At 37.3% G+C, this 7,026-nt stretch overlaps 1 protein-coding gene across 1 annotated transcript in view; it reads left to right on the top strand.

Moving 5' to 3' along the window:
• Window positions 1-7,026, top strand: part of BMPR2 (bone morphogenetic protein receptor type 2) — a 104,752-nt gene that overhangs the window by 53,104 nt on the left and 44,622 nt on the right. The window lies entirely within an intron of this gene.

Raw genomic sequence — 7,026 nt, 5'->3', positions numbered from 1 at the left:
CTTCTTTTTGTGCTGCTGTTAAATGTGAAACCTGTGACCTTTCTGTGTCACAGAGATGGCAAACAGAACAGAGCTTTCCCTTAGGAAGTTTGTCACACTCATATTCCACATTGCTCCACAAAGAAATGCTTACAAGAGGATTGTTTGTATTGGCAACTGCTGAATATAGATTATATTTTCCAAAATGGTCTCTAATCTTGTGTTTTGATATTTGGATGCTCGACCTCATAAGCCTGTGGAGGTATTCAGAAGATTCAGGACTTCTGTTGAGAAGAGGCCAGTGGTTTCATTAACACTATGGTACCTTTGGAAAGTTTGGCCTGTCTGTTCAATCATAAATCACAGGGAGTTTTGAGTGGTAGAACTGGTCTTGTATCTCTCCAACAGTTCTCTCCAACAGTCTCTGAAATCTGACTTCTTTATTTTGCATATCTCTGGTAAGGGCTAACTTTGACATAATGTTCAAAGAATACTAGTTTGAGCAATGTAATTTTCTTTTCAGTTATTTATTATCAAATCAGCCATATAAATGCAAGGGATCAGACCCCTTAACCCATGAGAGAAGCAAGATCATAATTAGCAGGTACGCTGTTACACTGTGTTCCAAAAGTTAACCTTTAAAGAAGCTGAGTTAGTGGCCTAATCTAAACATTTGGATAGCCTTTTCTAAATAAGAATTGTGAAAGGGAAATTGAATAAAGTTAGGTATGTAAATGGAGGCGCAACTGTTCTGTATGTCAAGAGTTCTTTATCAGTGGAAAGTATTTTGTGAGATGAAGGTGTGTAATTGGATAACATTTACAGCTGTAGAATGCCAAATGAATAGCTTGTGTTTAGGAATGATAGTGTTTGAATTAACTTCAGTGTGAAGATGCTGATACTTATCATGGGTGCTTTCAAGAAGGGCTGTAGGGTCTGGTATTTGTAAGGAAGTTGGATCAAAATGAGGGTTTGGTTTGGCGTGCTAAAAACTAGTGGTCTTTAACTTGGAAAGTGTGTACAGTATGAATGGGTAAAGAAGGTTGGTAAAACATGCTGCCTTTTGGTTGACAGTACTGTTTGTAGAACCAGTGAACAGTCACCATGGTCACTGTCATCAGTGTCACTGTGCAGTGCAGAACAGACTCTGCTTGAATTTGGTAAGAGTCATCCCCAAATGTAACTGGAGTTAGTGTTGTGCAGGGAAATTAGACAGGAGGAAAAACAGCTGTAAAGGTAATTCCTTGTCCCTTTCTGTGCCCCCAAAACAGGAAGACCAGGTTCTTACAAAATGACTTGTGCTTGTTCTTCTCAAAGGATAAAAATTACAAGCTGAATTGATTCCGTTGTTGAGCGATAAGATCATCAAATAATTTTAAACGGATTTTTTGATACCGGAAGATCTATCTTGATTTGCAAAGGGATGGGGGGGATGGGGTGGATTAAATCTGTAACACAGTCCTTAATTCACCCAGCTGTAATTGAGTGCTGCAGCATACATTTCTACTGAGTCAAACTGGTTTGTGTTATTGTGTCATCTTCCATTTTCATAATAGGCAAATTTGGCTTTAGGCATAAGCACAAGCAAAGGAGGTTGCTTCAGAGCACAGTTGTCTGTCTGCTTTGACTGGGTTGAGAGATGGAGATGGGCCATTCCAGCAGCAAGGATGGCCTTGTTTACCACTCTGGTGTTTTATTTGTGAAGCTCTACCATTGCTGCATCTGACAGAGATGAGGCTGCTCCTGGCTGTTCATATCCAGCACTCTGGTAGCACTCTGGAGGTACAGGATACTTGAGAAAGCTGCAGGGGTGAAAAAGCAGGGAGGCAGCAGCACAAAGACCCCTGCAGTGTTACTGACCCACATTCCAAATGGTGGAATGTTCATGGTCTCTCAGCTCCTTCCAGAACCCATTTTGGTGCTGTAAGATTATATTTTGGCTGTTAAGTACAGAATTCTTACTTTGGCAAAGTTGAGTTTCTATAGAATTGTTGGGAAGCTTTGTATTAGCTACTAGACACCTTTCTGGGGCACTCTTCCAGCCTTTCTGTTATAGCTGACAGAATGCTGTGAGGACATTAGCAAGGTTAGCTGCACAGGCTGTGGCAATCTGTGTTTCCAGACCTTTTAGATTATTAAATTGAACAGGTCACAGTCACATGGGAAATCTTCTGCAGAAGGTTATTTCACTATAGCCTGTGAACTGTAAGAGCAATATTTTTCATCTGTATTTTTGATAAATGAGGTTCTTGAATGGCCCAAAGTAAGGTATGAGACCTCCTAGAACTGTACTTATGATCCTGGAAATGTTGAGGTGGAGGTGACTGGTGTACAAGTATGTGAAACCTGAATTCATACAATTATTAATGTATCCAGCAGTTAACTAAGTATTTGTAAATGGTTTTTTTCTCATTTCCAGTAAAATTATAGAAAATAAAAAATTCCTGGAATGACGAGCAGAAATTCAGCTGTAGTTTAAAAACTAATGGAACTCGAAGACCTTGCTGATGACCCTAATCAATTTAAAGCTGAATTTTTAAGGAAAATTGCAGTTGTTCTTTTAAAGATATTTCCTTGCAGCTGTCTGAAGGATCTGTGGAAACAGCAAAATACTGTTAGGCCCTTGAGCCAAATCCACCCAGAAAAATAATGGAATAAACCAATTACTTTATACAATCTTTTGGTTGCCATTTTTCTATGGTACTTAACAGTGGTGTGTTGAAAGATACAGCTAGACTATAAATGATTCAAGAAGACAAAATTAAGATCTTAATACATGTTAGATATATCAAACTATCATGGTCTTGACATATAGCAATTAGAAAAATTAAGTGTAACATCTAAGATAATGTCAATGTTGTTTTTAGCATGTCAAAACATTTATCTCACAACTGTATCTGTGTAGAACAGAACAGCTTGTTGGTTTTTTAAAATTTATCTTTGATTAGGGTGTAATCCAAGCTGTCCTGTAACAAAATTTTTATACAAATGAAATATAAGATTGAGGACAAACAGGTTCTTGAAGCCTGAAATTTGAGCCTTACTGCTTCCTATTGTGCAGCTGGTAATTTAAAACAATCATACATCTAAGTAGTCATAATATTCATCTCTTCTATCTTAAAGATAATCCAGGAAGATTTGAGTAGCTGTTGGTTGCTAATCCCTCCAGCTAGAATTTTGCAAATACTGTAGGATGTGTTATAGTCTAGAAGCCACAGTCTGGAGGTATTAAAAAGGCAGAGATTAAGATAGATAGCTGTTTCCTGAGACCAGGAGAAGTAGTGGTTGGAGAATGGTGTCTGTTTCTCATTTCAAGATTTGCCTGTGGAGTCTGGAGCTGCTCAAATGCAGACGTTCAGAAACAGCCACTCATCCTCTGTCTTTACCTTGCACTTTTGCAAGACAAGGGAAATATGTGCTTTCTTCTTCTGTGATAAATCTCTCATGGATAGATTCATTGGTTTTACCATCTTATATTTCCACAAAAAAATTGACCAAAAATATTCCATCTGAACTTCAGCCAGTATATTCATATACCCCTTAACCCTATCTAAAAGGGGCCAACTGTGGCTTCCTGGGTCAGTGTTTTGAGATGTGTTTACTTTGTTGGCCTTGGCAAATATTTAGTTTGACATGCTAAATATCTGCCTGTTATGACTACAGAATGCTTCCTAAATTCTGAGACTGTTTTGAAGACAAATTTATTAGTTCTTCAATCATTCATAATAGCCAGTTAAATAGAAATTAAGTAGCTAAAGACTTAAATGATCTCTCTTGTTGGTCATAGATGTATTGCTGTAATGAAACATTCACATTAAAATAACATCAAGATGAAAGAGCAATTTTTAATTATTTTTTCCCTCAAGGCTGCTTCCTGGTGCTGCAAACAAATTAATGTAGCAGCAACTGAGTGTTAAGAATGTATTTTTCTGTGACAGGTGATGTATTTGTGTGATATGTGGAAAAAATCCCTCGCAGCAACAGTTGAGCAGTGGTACATGTGGTTGAATATTATATAGGGTTTTCATCTCATAACAGCAAATGGTGGCTGCAATTTTTAGAGGATTTAGGAAACCTCTGTTAAATAAGAGCACTGAGTTGTGGAGAGAAAGAGATCACCTCACACAGTCAAGGAAGTTATTCTTCACTCTGAAACACTGATAACAAGCTTATCTTTCCAGAGTAACCTTCTTGCCTCTCTTTGCCAGCATTCTTGCTCTGTATATGAAATAGGGATGTAAAAGTCTGTCTTGAAGTGTTCATGGACTTGTGTGGAAACTTTGACACAAGCTACCATTAAAAAAAAGAAGTAATTACAAATGTATGTGGCTAGGACAGGTTAATTATGGTAGTAATGAGACAGTTTTCATTTAACTATTGTTTTTCAGAGGCAGCAGTTGGACTCCTGTAGCTGTGGGCACGTGGCCCAATCTAACTCCCACTGAAACTGAATTAGATCATGTCAGGCTAATTTTGGAAAGTTGTAACCCTCCTCACTCTCAGTTGTCTTGAACTGCTTTTTCTGGAGAACAGCATCCAATATTAATTTATAATTGAAATGCATTTATTTCAGCTGGGTTGCAGCACCTGAGCAGCTAAGTTTGTAGCTGATGTGTAAACTGGTCTTTAATTTCTGATCTGCCTAATCTAAAAAACCACTCTGTAAATAAACTTTTTCCTTCATGTGCATTATTCTTTTTGTTTTCAGGTGATTTAGATGTAAAGAGGAAATGACAAACCTTTGCAAGGTGGCAGATCTCAGGTTTTAAAAGATGAAGGTGGGAGTGGTCTACACAAGGATTAAAACTTGTACCCTTGAAATGACTGGGAGTCAGTGGGGCACCTCTTCCTTCAGTGAGGAGGCATTCTATGTTGTTAATGCACGTTCCCTGTGTTATAAGGCAGGGGAGGAAATAGTAAGACAGTAATTAAGGGCCTAAATATCTCCACAAAAATAAAATTTACTTTGAGACAGTTAAGCATTTGATGCAAGAGGGTGGTACTGTGCCTCTGAGGAAGTTGTTTAGGGTGCTGTAGAAAATGAAGTTGCCGAGCTGCTGAAGGAGATACAGGTGAATGTGCATGGAGATTTCTTAGTACGTGTCTCTCTCTTAAGAGATTGTATGTGGAGCAACTGATAGAGGGGGAAAGTGAAATATAGGACTTTTTTTTAGCAATTTTTAATATACTGGCTTCATTATGAAATAATTGGATTTTTAGCCAGCTGTTAACAATTGTGTATCCTCCTGAACTTTCAGTTGCCTTTCTGTCTAAAATTTAGTGCTTCATGGGGTGGTTTTTGCTGTTTATTTGGTTACAGGAAATTAATTTATTGTGGAGGGGGCTGTGACTCTGGGCACACATTGCTACAAATGCTTAGTGATAAGATTTCAGAAATGTTGGCTAATTAAGGCTATGTCTTGTGTCATTGCAACTGAGGGAAAAGTGATGATGTTGTGGATTGGGGTTGGGGAGAAAGAGTAGAAGTGAAAGTTTTTGCAGGAAGCACAGTATTAAAGCAATTGCTATAGAAGGTTATTTAGAAATTCAAGTGAAAGCCTTAACTTCTGTAGAACCAGTGCAATGTTTTGCAAGTCTCTCAAGATAACTGGTAATGCTTGTCGAGTAACTTCAGTTTCCCATTAAAACTGAATCTATCAAAAACAGAATCTCTTAAAGATTGTTGGTAGCAGCACTCAGCTGTTCTAAGACATCATAGTCTCCTGAGATTAAATTTGAATATTTACTGAATTTAAAAGTAAAGCTTTGATGTGAAGTTGGAGTCTTGCATATGAAATGTTAGCTGTGAAGGCAAAACATACTTAGGCAGAAAACTGTATGTGTAAATTTTTTCTCTTACAGAAACATTTAATCAGGAAGATGAAACTGAAGTGTTTTACTTGCACTGACATAGAAATGTTTTGGAAATGTTTTAAAATTTCTGCTATGCACCAAACCCACAAAATGCTGAAAACCATATTAAAAGAGCAAACATGTTTGTTTGAAAAAGCAGAAACATTTCAAATATTATTTTTACAAAGACACCAATAACCCAAGACCCAAACACTCTTTTTAAAATTATTTTCCTTTTACGAGTACGTTCCTTACTGCTTTGTCAGCCTCCTGTTGGAGCACACTTGATGGGAAAGGTAGCTGCAGGAATTAGTAGTGCATTGTGACCTGGAGGGCCATGAGCAAGGATCTTCAGCAAAGTTCTCTTAAAAATATGCTGGAATCTAAACTTTTTTGGATGTGAGGTGAGATTTTTTCTATATCTTGGCACTGCAGTGTGTTTGTTAATGCTAGAGCTATATTTGTGCTTTGTTTCAGAGGGCTAAATGTATTTTTCTTGAGTCCTTAGAGATTTCAATTTCTCAAGTACGTGTGAGCATAACTTCTAGCTTATTCGTTTGGTACAATTGTCTGATCTGCATCTTTGTCACCCTTGAAGTAGCCTGTTTGTTTCTAGTACTCCACAGCGAATATTTTATTCATATTTAAGATCTAAAATTAAGAAAGGAAACAAAAATTTTTTGTAATGTAATCACTGGTTTTGCCATCTTCAGTAATAGTGAAAACGTGCATTTTAAGTTAACAAATATCTGTAAATAAGTGATTCACAGTCTGTTATCATGTGCAGTTCCTGAGGCACTAATTTGCATCTCAGCTGGAAGTTACTTGCTTATGTTTTATGCACTTCTAAGAGTTTAAAGATCTGCAAATATCTTTGGGTAATACAAATACAGTAAAGATACTCTTTCCATTTACTGGGAATGCTGTGTACTGTCAGACTTTGATGTGTTGTATAATACATTCAATGTCATTATTAGCTGATACCTTTTGTGACAGTGTGCATTGGGGCTTTATTGTGAATGGCTTACAGACACAAGGTAAAAGTAGATAAGGCTCCTAGGAATGATATTCTTTCAGAATGCACTAGTGGAAAGCGGGACTGTAAATAATAAAGGTAGCAGATAAGGAATTGTTTCACCTCATCTCAAGGCAAAGTGGAGCAAAGACAAGGGTGCTACACTTTTAATGTCTTTA

The sequence above is a fragment of the Geospiza fortis genome, unplaced genomic scaffold, assembly GCF_000277835.1.
Source record: "Geospiza fortis unplaced genomic scaffold, GeoFor_1.0 scaffold112, whole genome shotgun sequence".
Taxonomy (NCBI): Eukaryota; Metazoa; Chordata; class Aves; order Passeriformes; family Thraupidae; genus Geospiza; species Geospiza fortis.
Note: the sequence above shows the minus strand (reverse complement) of the source record. Positions and strands in the feature narration are given on the sequence as shown.